Genomic DNA, 14,768 nt, shown 5'->3' on the forward strand with positions numbered 1-14,768 from the left:
CAACCTCATATGGAATATAGCAATTAAGGATTACAAGATAAACCCATTCTTCCAATTTTCCAGTTATGAGGATATTAGAAAAAGAAACATAGTATTTTCTTCTGAAGTAAAATTTCAGTTTAAATAGAAAACATTAAGATTGTGATTTGAAGTCAGCAAAGAAACTGTTCATTTTGTGGTATATATTTGGCTGCCTCAAAATCAGACAGGAATCACAGGGTTGGTTTAGAAATTGCACCTCACTTCACAGGAAGCCATCAATGTGTGCTCTTTTTCTCTCAAATTTCAATGGGTCTTTATTTCATATAGTTGAAAAACGAGTGTCACTACTCAATTCCCAGCATGATGGCTTCCAAATTAATTGCCTTTAACCCTTACTGTTCACATGAGGCTTGGCAGAAACTGAATCAACACAGATTCAGACCTGAGAATTTGAGCTAGGAAATCAGTTCAAGTCTACGAACATTAAAATATTTACCCTCTCTCATCAGTTATATAAAATTGAAAATGGTTCATGTCATATTTCTTGGCTGGTAAAGCCAGCAGTGATTATGCAGTTACTCTGCTCAAGATTAGATGGAATATATTCATTAATAGGACCTCCAATTCAGTGTTTTAAAAACATGCATTCTAAGCAAGTCACTTCTATATGTCAAAAAGTGTATGTTCTCTGCAAATCTCTTGTGCATATCACCTCAAGTGGATGGAAGATCCCTATCTCTACTGAGAGAGAGAAAAATAGTAATTAGTCTTATTCTGTTCAAGAGAAAACAATAGAGGTACTCCTCAATTTACAACCACAACTGAGATCGGAATCTTGATTGTTCAGCAAAGTGGTCATTAAGGGATATGGCCCGTGATTCCCCATGGGACTACTTCGCTCAATGATTGCAATCCTGCCACTTGGGATTGAGGTTGTTAAGTGAACACAGTTCCAGATAAGGAGCATGGGATATCTTGGGGGCGGGGGAGATCCTGGGGCTCCACCCAGGAGCTGAAAATACTCCCTGCCAAAATCCATGGGCATCCCAAGGCCGCTGTCACCCCATAAGGCACCCCTTTCTTTACTATGCTGTGCTCTCCGCCCAGACAGCTGGGGTAAACCCAGCACAAGCTGTGCGTAAGAATCTCTCTGCTCAGGAGCTGAAAATCCTCCCTGACAAAATCCAAGCAGCATGGTCAATGGCTGCGAGAAATTGTGACTGAAACAAACAAAAAAAAAACATTTTCTGAACTTTTCACAATGACAACACTTGCAGTAGCGGGAATTTTTACATGCTGTAACTTATTTTATTGATCATGCTATCATGAGCTGTAGATACAATTTTAATGTAGACCTGAAAATTATCTCAAGGGTTCCTCCAGGGTAAGACAAAAAAAAAAAAAGGTGGCGAAAAGCCGCCTCTATGCAAAGTAACTCAGACTAGATATATCTTGAATATCTAAAAACAAGCAACTCATCAGGGAGAGAGAAGCCACTGAATACATTTTCTTTTACATATTCTCACAGTATGTTTTTGAAGGTTGTTGATAAAACTATTTCCAGAACACCATAAACTGTGAGATTACTTGCTGTTCATACGAATTAACTGCTGATCCTGTCTATTGCACAGTTCAATTAGTATAATAGGTATAATTCTGTTAGTTTTCAAATAACTACTATCTATAATCCTTGCTACTGGCCACATTCGTTGGGACTGTTCTAGAGTCCAAAACATTTTGAGACAATCTGGTTATCTGCTGTTGCAATTTACAAATCACTGTTCCACAGAAGCTTCTAATTATCAGATGAGATAACATTTCCAGCTAATCTTATAAAAATCAACAGTTTTTCCTATGGGATCATTCATCAAAAGACACCCCTAGTGATTTGTGTGGAATGAAATGATTGAAATGGAACAATCTTCTTTGTTCCAATGAGTAGGGGATGTGTTGTGTTTTCAATACCTCCAGTGATCCATTTTTTTAAGGGTCTTCAAACAATTCCACTCTTGGAACTAAATTCTTCTTTGTGGGAAGGTAATGGTGAAGAAGCAAAATTAACATTAATTTAAAAAAAAGTGTTCTATGACCATATTAATACTCAGGACTCAGTTTGGAGCTAATACAACATAGCTGGCAACATTTCAAGTAAGATAAGCTGTAATGAAATTCACTAAAGCATGCATTCAAACCATTTAAGAAGTGCAAATGCAGAGGTGGAAATATAAATCTATCTCATTACAATCATACACACTACAATGGCTGTGTAATAAAAAGTAGATGTGAGACTGTCCTAGAGCGTTGCAACTTAAAAGTGATATAGCCAAACGGTTCCATACCCATCTCTTTATAAATTACATATGCTATCACAGTACTATAATCAATGCAACTATTACCAGAATAAACCTATCAAACAGCAGTCAAACATGCTCTTCAAATTTACATGGATGTGAGTTTTATGCCATTTCAATCTGGCCAACTCTAACAGCTGTCATAATACAATTAACAACACACAAGAATATATTTTTTAAAAAATCACAATCATTCCAAACTCTTTAAAACTATAGTATCCAAGCACACAACTGTTTTGTTCCTCCAAGACTTTGAAATTCTGAGGTCTTTACACGTTTCTTGAATACTGATATGTTTAGCACACATTAGGAGCGCTATAGCTAATACACAGCTTCTGTATGACAGAACAGTTTTCAAAGTTCCACTTTTTATTTTTTTCTTTTAACTTAGCTTACTGTGGTCTTTGGCCTTTTCTCTAAACTGTCTCTCTTTTATCCTTACAACAAACTGATATTTCTCAGGATGCTACTTATAGTTCCTTTTACTAGCTGCTCTAACTCTGAGCTTCTTACTTCCAGCTTTCCTATCCTTTGGGATCTCTTGGCAGTGTTCAGCTTTTTTCCAATGCTGTCCATAGAAGCTATATTAGTTTTCAGTTTAAATAAACTGGTAACTATTTTTTTTCTCACTGAAGACTGACAGTTAGAACACTTCTAAATATTTCATGCCATTATTCCATTTCAGCTAATCTTGCCAGAGCCTTTACTGTCACCAGTGCAACACAACATGGACATTTAAGAACAGTTCAGCGAGTTTAAAAAAAAAGCTAAAAAAAAAAAAAGTGCAGCATATTTCATCTTTTGGATTCTAGTTTATACTGGGTTTTTTGCTGGGACTGTGGTAGATATAGCTGAAACTCAACAATACATGTAGCTCTATCAACTGTCTGTTATGATATTTGATGTCCAAAAGCTAACACTGCCTTTGAAACACAATATAGTTATCCGATTTTATTCCTGACCATCAATTAATATTGACATGTAGAAGATATTTTTGACATATTTCGATCTTTCAAAGAAGGAAAAACTGGATCTCATGTTCTTTCATGTGACTATTTGTTTCCAAATACACAAAAATACACTAAAGATGTGTATTAAAAGTTATTTACAATGGTTGCAAGCCAATTACCCATCAATGGAGCCAATAACCTAGCAAGTCTGAAAAGAAAAACCAAACAAAATACACCAGTCAAGTATATGACAATCAGATGGTCAGCTAATTATTGGGGAAAAGGCAGTTTATCACTGCCTCTTATATTATCTGGAAAATTTTGGATACATAAGACCTAGGAAAATAAATGCATAATATGGTTCAAGCTGTAAGGAAAATTTGCTTCTTCCATCAACTATTGCTGGCAGCCTGCCCTATGGACCGCTGTGGCATACGAATTAGAGAAATGGAGGGTCGCTAAACAGCTTGTGTCAGGTATTAGAGCACTGCACATCAGAACAATTAGACGCAAGAACAGTTTTTTCCTGAACACCATCACTCTGCTAAACAAATAATTCCCTCAACACTGTCAAACAATTTACTAAGTTTGCACTACTATTAATCTTCTCATTGTTCCTATCACCTATCTTCTCCCACTTATGACTGTATGACTGAAAAATTTGTTGCTTGTATCCTTACAATTTATATTGACTGTTTCCTAATATGATTTGATTGCTTATTTGTACCCTATGATTATCATTAAGTGTTGTACTTTATGACTCTTGACGGACATATCTTTTCTTTTATGTACACTGAGAGCATATGCACCAAGACAAATTCCTTGTGTGTCCAATCAAACTTGGCCAATAAAAATTCTATTCTGTTCTGTTCTGTTCTGTTCTGTTCTGTTCTATTCTATTCTATTCTATTCTATTCTATTCTATTCTATTCTACAGACAGCTGAAACTGTTTTTAATGACTCACTCTAATCATTGTGGAAGCACCTGACATTGACAAAAATCACATTTTCTCTCTTTATCTGAATCCTAATTATAAATTAAACAAGCTGCCTACTACTAGATGTCCTATCCAACAAATGTATAATTTCCAGCACAGAGGATTTAATAAGTCTTTAGCAAATATGCTTATCTAATTCCCTAATCATTTGCACAATCCCCTAGCGACTTTTCTTATAACTACCGTCGGGGAATAAGTGGGAATATTGGTAAATAACAATGTGACTGCTAGGCTTTATGAAGGCTTTGGAGTAGTCAGGCCTGGTAGAAAGATGAACTTGTTCTCATTTGAGAAAGAAAGAAAGAAGCACTTTAAGGCCCAGATTTGGCAACAGACCTCCAGCAACGAGGAACACTTATTCTAGGTTAAGGATTCTGTTTCCGCCCACATCGTCAGCTCTAATATCTATTCATATCTAGAACAAGAGCACTCAGAGATAAAAGCTCAACTAGGCATTACTCGGTAACAAAATGCAGACTTGTAATCCCTGCCATCTAAGGTCAACCTACAGCAAAATCCTGTCTGGAATCCTGGAAAACTACTGTGCCAATCTTTATATTCAAAATCCATAGGACTTATTCCCGTATTTTTCTTTTGACATATATACTCGCCTGGTATTTTCACTATTTCAGTAACAGAAAGGTCTTCTCCACTTTTAATTTTATCCATTTTTCATCGCTTCCTGATACTCTGAACTCTATCCTAGCACGCATGAGGTAGTCCTTGACCAGGGGTGGGCTGCTGGGAGTTTGCGAGAACCTATAGCTAAGATTATGTACAGTTCGGAGAACCCCCAAATCCCATTCTTGGCTGGCCCCACTCACCCCACCCCTCCCCTCCCAGGAGTCCCCACGCGGCCCATTTTGGATGCAAGTAAGTGCAGGGTGCATGCGGAGGCTCAGAGAGGGCGCCTCAGGGAGCCCTACCAGAAGTTTGGGAAGGCTGGAAATGGGCTCGTTTCTGGCCTCCAGAGGGCCTACGGAGCCTGGGGAGGCCATTTTCACCCTCCTGGAGGCTTCAGGAAAGCCTCCAGAGCCTGGGGAGGGCAACCCCCCCCCCCGCCATGGTGCAGGAGGCCGACCAGGCCATGCCCACCATGGCTACGCCCACCCATCAATCTGGTAGAAAAACCCTTGCTAAACTTTTTAAAGCCCACCCCTGTCCTTGATTTACGACCCTTAAGATAGTCCTTCATTTACAACCCACAATTGAGCCCCAAATTTCTATTGCTAAGTGAGATATCTGTTAGATGAATTTTGTCCTATTTTACGACCTTTCTTGCCACAGTTGTCAAGTGAATCACTGCAGTTGTGTTAAGTTAGTAACACGGTTGCTAAGTGAATCTGACTTTGTTTGTCAGAAGGTCACAAAAGGGGATCTTATGACCCTGGGACAATGGAACTATCATAAATATGATTCAATTGCCAAACATCTGAATTTTGATCACATGACCACAGGAATGCTACAACAGTTGTGTGAAAAACAGTGATAAGTAACTTTTTTCAGTGCTGTTGTACCTTTGAACGGTGAACTGCTAAGTCAAGGACTATCTGTACATGATGCCACCTTTCTCTGTTCCTTCAATTTTTTTTGCCAGACTCCTTTACTTTAAAAAAAAAAAAGCCCAAACCTTTGGTGTGATTTTATTATTACCAGTATCATGAGTACGGTTAAAGCAGAATTACTCTTCCTGATATTCATTACTTTGCCTCTCATGTCTCATCCCATCCTTCCTTGAGTTCCTTATGACAGATAACAAATTCCTGTTCATGTAGTTCTATAAAATCTTCTGTAGATACTGTAAATAGCAGTGTATTCATATTTATTTATTGCCCATTTTTATTATTTTTTAATAAATATCTCAAGATGGCAAGCATACCTAATACTCCTTCTTCCTCCTATTGTCCCTACAAAACATCCCTGTGAAGTAGATTGGGCTGAGAGAGAGGAAATGGTTCAAAATCATTCAGCTGGCTTTCAGGCAGGACTAGAACTCACAGTCTCCTGGTTTCTAGCCTGGTGCCTTAACCACTAGACCAAAACAATAATTCCATAAAGTAGAAGGGAGTTAACGTGGGTACAAACTGAAAAAGTACTGGTTAAATATCAAAATCTGTCCAATGATTATATTTCACAACAGCCCGCCATTTTCTGTAACAACTAAGAGCACAGTTCCAATTAAAAATGGTTTGATTGCTAACATCATGTACAAATACAGTCATGAAGCTGTCTTACTTGTGACTTTCCCAAATTTACAGATGAATATACTAATCAGCCATCATTCCGAAAATGGGTACCCAACTAATGCAAATCATTGCTGTTCTTCTTTTAATTAACTAGGATGCTTGAGGGAAGTGATTTCCCATGATTTTTTAAATCCATTTTATTTGAATGTAAGCATGGACAAGTAATTAAGGTAATAAACTCCTTGGAGTTGCAAGCTTACTATCTACATATAAGTCATATCAATTTGGCACCAGTTTATGATACCCACTGTCCACCCTGGTAAAGAGACATTTATCTGCAAAAAAAAAAAAAAAAAAAAAAAAAAAGCATGCCAGGCATATAAATATCTAATGGGTAGGAGAGAGCCACATTATCAGGGATAATAATTTAAAAATGATTTCAAACAAGCAAACTATTGAAGAAGAAAAACATACATTGGTTGATTATGTAAGGCAGCCAAGAACAATTGATGCAAATTAAATATTGAAAATTTTTGAATCAAATCCAATTTGTTATAGTCTTTGACCAACTTTTGCGGCAAAAAAGAGAAATTGTTTCATACAACAATTCATTATTGTGGGGAAAAATAATAGGACAATAAAATGACAATGTGCAGGACACAAAACATGAATATCAAAACAATGTAATAAAAAGAAGAATAGAATGCTGGCAAGGAAAAGCATTACAAAAGATCAAGGGGAAAGTGGATAAAGACAAAACCTGGTAATGGCTTGCAAATGGAATTTAAAAAAAAAGAAACAGAAACTGAAGTTTGATTTTGGCTGTTCAAGACTAAGCAATTTGAACTAATGCAATCAAAGCCAAAACTGAAAAATAACTCTCTTGTAGCTTGTGGATTGTAGATAGAGAGTGGGCCTTCTGGGTAACCATCTGACAAGGCATTAAGGGTGGAAAATCACTAATACTTCACTACTCTTATCACCACCATGTAGGTTCAAACATGAGCTCATATTTTAATCACCCTGAGTACCAATCTTCCTCTACTGGCATTCTAGACATACCTTCTGTTGCTCTGTGTCCTAGAGCTCCTCAATAAACCGACAAACTTTGTAGGACTGGCAAGTACATTTAGAGCTCAGACTGTCTCCAAATTCCAGATTTGACCAGATGTTTAAGAGACCTGCTTGTCAGATTTCTGGGAAAGTCTATACATGCCTTCTTCTACTTTATTTCCTCTTTTACCATTTTGGGTGTCAAGGGACTACACATGCCTGCTGGAATCAATTTGGATTCATAAGATGATTGGGGTAAAACAACTTATTAAGTCCCCACATACCACTGGAAGTCATAGGGGACAATGAGCCTCATCTGGACTAGGAAGTGATCTGAGGACTAATGTAGGTTGAGCAAATACATGTGACAAAATTATATTGCCATGGAGACTATGAACTGAACCCTCCCAGAACCCTTTTTTTTTCAGCTATAGAAAATTAAATCCCTCAGCACCAATGTACAGTCTTGTTTGTCGAGTTTGTCTGCTTTATTTTATTTGCGCAGTTATGCTAATGAAATTGGGAATTTTTTTTTTGCAAATTTTCTTGAACAGAGGCTTGTTTAAATAAAACTATCTCATTAAGTGGTTCTCTGTGGAATCACCCAAACCTAGCTCTCCCAATCAAACACCATCCAGTTCTTTTGAACTACAGCTGCCATTGTCCCCAATTGTTCCATATGCATTAGATTTCACAGGAAACCAGTAGCAAGTCCTACTGATTCGTGAAGTCAATCAGCATGAGGAATGCAAATGTTACTTCACTGCTGGCACAACAGAATGGAGGAGCAAAAAACAGAATGGTTTAGAAGATGCCTTTACCTCTTGTGCCTGCTGAAGTCTATAGTGGCACATGAGTAATCCATTTGTCAATCTGGCTGTTGTTTTCACGCTATATTTTAACTAACTGTATTTACTCAACCAACAACATGAAGTAACAGAAAGAAGACTCTTGTAATTTAAATTCTGCGTTTACCTGGCCTTCTTTTTCAGGAAGTTTTACTAATTATGTCAAAATGCAATGCAATTTTGCTGTATCCCTCCCCAACCTATCCACCTCTTTGGGGGTGGGCAGGACTGACAAATGGACTATAAAGAACCTACCCAACATTGCACAAGTAACCAACCCATATATTCATTGTTATTTAATTCTACAAAGATAAAGCAATGAACTATACCCAAGTAGGCTGTTTTCTAGATTTCCTGGGATAAAAAAACCAATGGGGCTTAATTAAGCATCTCTGTAGAAATGGGTTATCTTGCCATACTGCAGCACGATTTCCATATTTTTTCCAATTACTTGCATTTTCTCCTGCTGTGCAGTCTCTAGGGGTTTTGTTTTCCCCACTTCATTTCTAAATGAGTTCCTGTTGAATCATTACTCATCATATCAATGACTGACAGACATTAATGAATTACTGATTTCCAGCGATATGCTCACCATGATAGTTAGAATGGAAACAAAGATAATTTTAGCATCAAGCTTGCTCATCTAATAATTTCTGAAAAGTGAATTTATATGTGGGTAAAAGGAACCTGACTGACAGAATTGTGATCTAACCTAAGTCCCTACTCATTGAGAGCAAACACCAGCAAAGGTTCCTTGGGTTGCTTCTACATATGTAAATAAACAGCAATAATGCTTATTATCTGGGGTGCAGCATACACACACACACATTTTCACTATTGGTTTAAATATGCCAAAAGTTAATTAATTGAGAATATAAATAATTAATGCCAAATACGAGAGCAAATTTTCATCATACTAACAGTTGACTATTATAAGCACCTGAAATTATAAAAGAGGCATTTGACCAGTGGATAAATGATGGCTGATACATTGCCCCTAAAAAGATAGTCAAATGTTCTTTTATTGTCTCTCCGAGTTTTCTGTCTTCCAGTCTATTCGTAACAAACACACTGTTTTACTTCATGTGTTGAAATGTCCAGTTACCTCAGAAACAAGGATATAGATTTAGCACTCTGGCAAAAGAATTAAAATAAATCCACAGGGCAGCTGCAGCAGCAATAGAAAAAACATTAGCCATGTGCTTGATCACCAAGCTACAGTTTGCTTTGATAAGAGGAAATGTAATCTTTTACAAAAAGGGACAAGGTAATTATCTGAAAAAGTCCAGAGCTTAATTGGAAGACAAACTGCCTTGTTAAATGTAAGAATAGCAAAATTATAAATTATATGAAATATGTGCTGCCTTCAGTGACTATATATTGTACATTTTGCCTTCAGAATACTTTAAAAGCCAGGGTCTTTTAAAACAGACATGCTGTATGTAATGAAATTAAGAGCTTTCCTCAAATATGATATTCTCAGGGAACAGTTTCAGATAATTTTTAATAAAGTTGTTCTGCTTTACAGCAGCATAGCTCTGGCTATAGGTAGTGCTTCAGTTAACGACAGTCCTACTTAGGAACCATTCGAAATTACAAAAGCACCAAAATAGCCTGATCCTCAAACTTAATGACTGTTGCAGCAGCCCCAGGGTCACATGATCGCAATTTGGGTGTTTCACAATCAGTGAGCATTTATGACCATCGCAGTGTCTGATGGTCACATGATCCTACTTTTGAGCTTCACAGGTGGCATGCAACAAGCAAAGTCAATGGAGAAGCTGGCAGTAAAATTGCAAGTTGCAGTTGGCTTTATATAGCTTCTTTAATGTGGAGAGCGGTCAGCCTGCAGTCCATCTGTTTCTGTCTTTTTTATAGAGGTTGTATCCAGAGAAAAATTATTTCCACCACATTATGCCATCCTAGCAAGTTTGTTGTCCTGCCTATTAGATTACTATCCCTAGTTCTACTCTGCCTGTTCTCCAACTGAACATCTTCAGCAACAAAAATTCTCCAGGTTACTGCTCACAGTTACTTGGTTATCCTCGGTTGGACTACAATCTTGCAATGTGCTTTACATGGCACTGCTTTTAAGGACCATCCAGAAATTATAACTGATAGAGAACACAGCAGCTTGTGGATACTGGACACCTTTTGATTCACCCATGCTATAGCATTATTACATGAACTGCACTGGCTCCCATTTTTTTTCTGGGTGCAATTCAAGATGCTAGTTATTATCTTTAAAGTCCTATAAGGTACATGGCCAGGTTATGTGCAGGACCACTTCTCCCTGAGGCTATCTGCCTATCCCACTAGGTCAGATAGAATAGGTATGGCACAGATCCTCAAATGTTGCCCTCTAGTGGGACCTTAGGAAGCTTGGCTTTTCTGTAGTGGCCCCTACCTTACGGAACACTTTCTGGCCAATCCTACCCTCTTACTTTTTTGGAAAACTATTAAGAGTTGGCTTTCCCTCCAGGGTATCAAGGATATCAAGGTTAGAGCCTTTATAATTGTGTAATTATAAAGATGCTCTTGATTTGGTGATATATTCTTCTTGTTTGATTGTTGCTTTATTATTACTGTTAGCTGCCCAGAGTTGTGTCTCACAAAACAAGCAACCATATATATATATATATATATCTTTTAAATAAATACATAAATAAATGGTTGCTAATTTTTTTTTTCTCAAGTTGTTTATAATTTGCTCTATAAAATATTCTCTGCTCGGTTTTTTAAATTGCATAATCTGGAACAAGCACTTCACAGAATGCAAAAGGAACGCTGAATGAGAGTTCTATAGCTACTGCATAGCAAAGAGTATGCAGCCCACGCGCTATAACAAGCTACTGTAAAAGTTCAAAAAGCCAAAACGTTTTTTGATCTTGGGAAGTTTATACTGATATATCTATATCAGCTCCAACAGTGGAGTGATTTTGATGTCTGGATAAAAGTTTCTGTATAGCATAAACTACCTCTTCTGAACTGCAGTGTAGCCAATAATTGTATCAAACCAGAAATGATTTTAGAGTGTCAGAAAGAAATTAGCAAACTTTGGAAATGGTAGAAACTTCAGACACTGTTTCTAAGTCTTCCCATGTTTTCATATTACCTTTGCATTCAGCTAAATTTCTCTTGCTCATGTCCTACTTGTACATGTCTTAAACCTGCAGCTTTCTGAAACAACATTATGCAATATGTGCAATAAAGACTGTTTTAATATGATATTTTAATAGCTCCACAGCATCTATAGAAGTCCATTAATTTTTCAAGGAAGAATCTGGACATGCCTTCATATTAGCTTTGAAAATTCACTGATTTTTGTATTGGATTAAATAGACAGCAAGCAAATTGCTCCACTTGGAATGGTGAACTTCCTCAGTGCAATATATAAATTAGTTAACTTCTTTCAAACTGCCTAATTTATTATTTAATAACCTCTCTATTGCAGCATGCAATGCTGAAAAGGAGAAGCAGAAGATACAAATATCTCAAGTGGTCTAAAATTAATTAAGTCTTGTTTACTTTAATAAAAAACATTTGGTAAATATTTTTTTTCAGGACAGTCCCCAAATTATACAGCAAATTCAGAAATCCAATTTGGCAAATACCCTGACAGCCCAATCAATATTCAGTTATTTAATGATGAAGCTCTTTTCTTTTCCTTCAATGCACTGTTTGGTGGCCTTGAGAATTATTTTCATCCATGTTTGCTATTTATATCACAAAAATGCAAACCAAGCTGTCCAGAATATATTATATAGATTCCTTTGCACTAAGGTATTTTCTGTTCATTTTTTCTGTTCTGTAGTTTCTTCTGTCCTGTTCTCATCCAACAGAATTGTAAAAGTGATTTAAAGGAACAATCTAACACAACTGTAAAAGGGTTTAACTCCACTGTTTGCTGGAAAAATGAAAATGTCCCTTTCATAATAAGTAATAAAATGTATTTTTATTTGATAAAACAAATATCAATTATGAGCAGGGTGGATAAAAATTGATTTTTTAATTTAAAAAAAAATCAGATTTTTTTATTTAAATCGGATTTTTTTTATTTTTATCAAATTTATTTTAATAAAATGCTTTTGGAGTAAAACTGTATCTAAAGATAGTTTTCTATTTAAGATACATTAATAATTTAGTTTATTCAGCATGAAATGGAGCTTAGTTATGTAGCATGAGGCTGTATATTCTGCAATATTGGGATTGTCAGTGAGTCAACAGCAGTTCAGAGGAGGAGCTGCTGCAGGCAGAGATGACAGTTGCTCTTTAAAAATTATGATTTAAATCAAGTTGATTTAAATCAAGCCTTTTTAAATCAAGCCTTTTCAACTTGATTTAAATCAAATCCAGCCTGATTATGAGATAAAATCTGTAATAATAGTTATCAATTTTCTGAATTTAAGTATATCCAAAAGACTGTCTCCTTTACCTTTAAAAATGTCAATTTTTACCTTTCTCCTCTAGACTACAGCTAGTCCTCGACTTACGACAGTTCATTTAATGACTGTTCAAAGTTACAACGGCTCTGAAAAAAGTTATTTATTTATTTATTTATTTATTTATTTATTTATTATATTTCTATACTGCCTTTCTCCCGTAGGACTCAAGGCGGTGTACAGTCAAGAAAAATATAGATACACAAACATCATAAAATTGCTAATTAAAATTATTATTATAACATAGTTTGGCCCAATTAAATAGAACCTAAAATTAGATAAATTTATGACCATTTTCCACAATGATGACCTTTATGCCAGGGTCATGTCACCTTTTGCAACCTTTTCACAAGCAAAGTCAATGGGGAATCCAGATTCACTTAACAACCGGGTTACTAACTTATCAACTGCAGTGATTCACTTAACAACTATGGCAAGAAAGGTTGTAAAATGGGGCAAACTCACTTAACAAGTGTCTCACTTAACAACATAAATTTTGGGCTCAATTGTGGTTGTAAGTCGAGGATTACCTGTATTATCATTCAAATCAGATTTTTCAATCTGAATATCTGTATCAACAACCTAAGGGATATTCAAAAAGATTGACTGGTGTGACTGAAACTAACAAACAATTAACAAGATTGGTATGCAGATAACTTAAGATATGCAGTGGGATAAAAATGTTAGTATTGTTTCAATCATCAATTATCTTTTTATATTTTGTAATGTTTTGTCCTGCCGTTTAAAAATCCAGCAGAAAATGTATACATGCATATTTCTATCCAAATTCAAGCACGTTTCTCCTAATGTATGCATTTTAGCCAATATGCTCATTTTGGCATGATTCCCCCCCCCCCCATGGAAATTGCAGTTCTGCACAAATCCTTTCCATTGTGTAAATATTTTTGTGCACCTCTTCAGAGTTGCCAATATAAGGTACACATTTCAGGATATGACTGTGCTCTGAACACTCTGAAATATTCAAAGGCTCTGAAATTCACTTATGCATATAAAACTTCAAATGCAACCAATATTTCAGACATCCATATTCAGTAGTCCTGACCTTTACAATAGATTCAACCAGACATAACAAAAGGAGAGAATTGTCACCCCCAATACCAACTAATGAGATTGTCAAATAAATCCTTCTACAATATTAGCCTCAGTGATGCCTAATATGATTTCTTACCCGCATTAAAGAAAGAACATTCCCTGCCCCACTTCTGGAATATGAAGGTGAATTCTTTGAACAGTCTAGAGCAGTGGCTCCCAACTTTTTGGGCACCAGGGACTGGTTCTGTGGAGACAGGTTTTTCAGCAATCTGGAGGGTGTGTGGTTTCATGTGTACCTGCATCCCACGGATGGGGCTTTGCTTGTTTGCTTGCTTGTTGTTAGTTAACCCAATTAACTATTTTTTAAAAGCTCCCAAAGGGGGGAAAAAACTTACCCAATAGAACAGGGGTCTCCAACCTTGGCAACTTTAAGATTTGTAGACTTCAAGTCCCAGAATTCCTCAGCCAGCTTTGCTTTGCTGGCTGAGGAATTCTGGGAGTTGAAGTCCACAACTTCCTGCCTGCTTGATTGCAGGCAGGGAGATTCAATTGCTTGCTGATGCAATGGATTGCAGGGTTTACAGCAAGGCGTTGCGACCAGCAACTAAGGTAAGCAAGCTGAGGGGGAGAAAGGGAGGGATTTTTGCTACCGATTAGCAGGCAACTCAGCTGAGATCGTCAGAGCTTGGATCGTCAGAGCCATTTAAAAGAAAAAACTTTTTTTCTTTTAAATGGGTCTGACGATCCAAGCTGAATTGCCTGATTAGCAGGCAACTCAGCTGGGATTGTCAGAGCTTGGCTCGTCAGACCCATTTAAAAGAAAAAAAAAAGGCTCTGATGATCGCGCAGCTCAGCTGGGCATGGGGGGCTGGGGCAGGGGATTTTGCTACCGGTTCTCCGAACTG

The 14,768-nt window shown here is 36.8% G+C and overlaps 1 protein-coding gene across 5 annotated transcripts in view; it reads right to left on the reverse strand.

Annotated features, from left to right (window-relative positions):
• The window catches only part of RPTOR (regulatory associated protein of MTOR complex 1), a 420,799-nt gene that overhangs the window by 176,564 nt on the left and 229,467 nt on the right, over positions 1–14,768 (reverse strand). The gene's annotated exons all lie outside the window — the stretch shown is intronic.

Source organism: Pantherophis guttatus, chromosome 2 (genome assembly GCF_059756535.1).
Source record: "Pantherophis guttatus breed Tessera chromosome 2, ASM5975653v1, whole genome shotgun sequence".
NCBI classification, from domain to species: Eukaryota; Metazoa; Chordata; class Lepidosauria; order Squamata; family Colubridae; genus Pantherophis; species Pantherophis guttatus.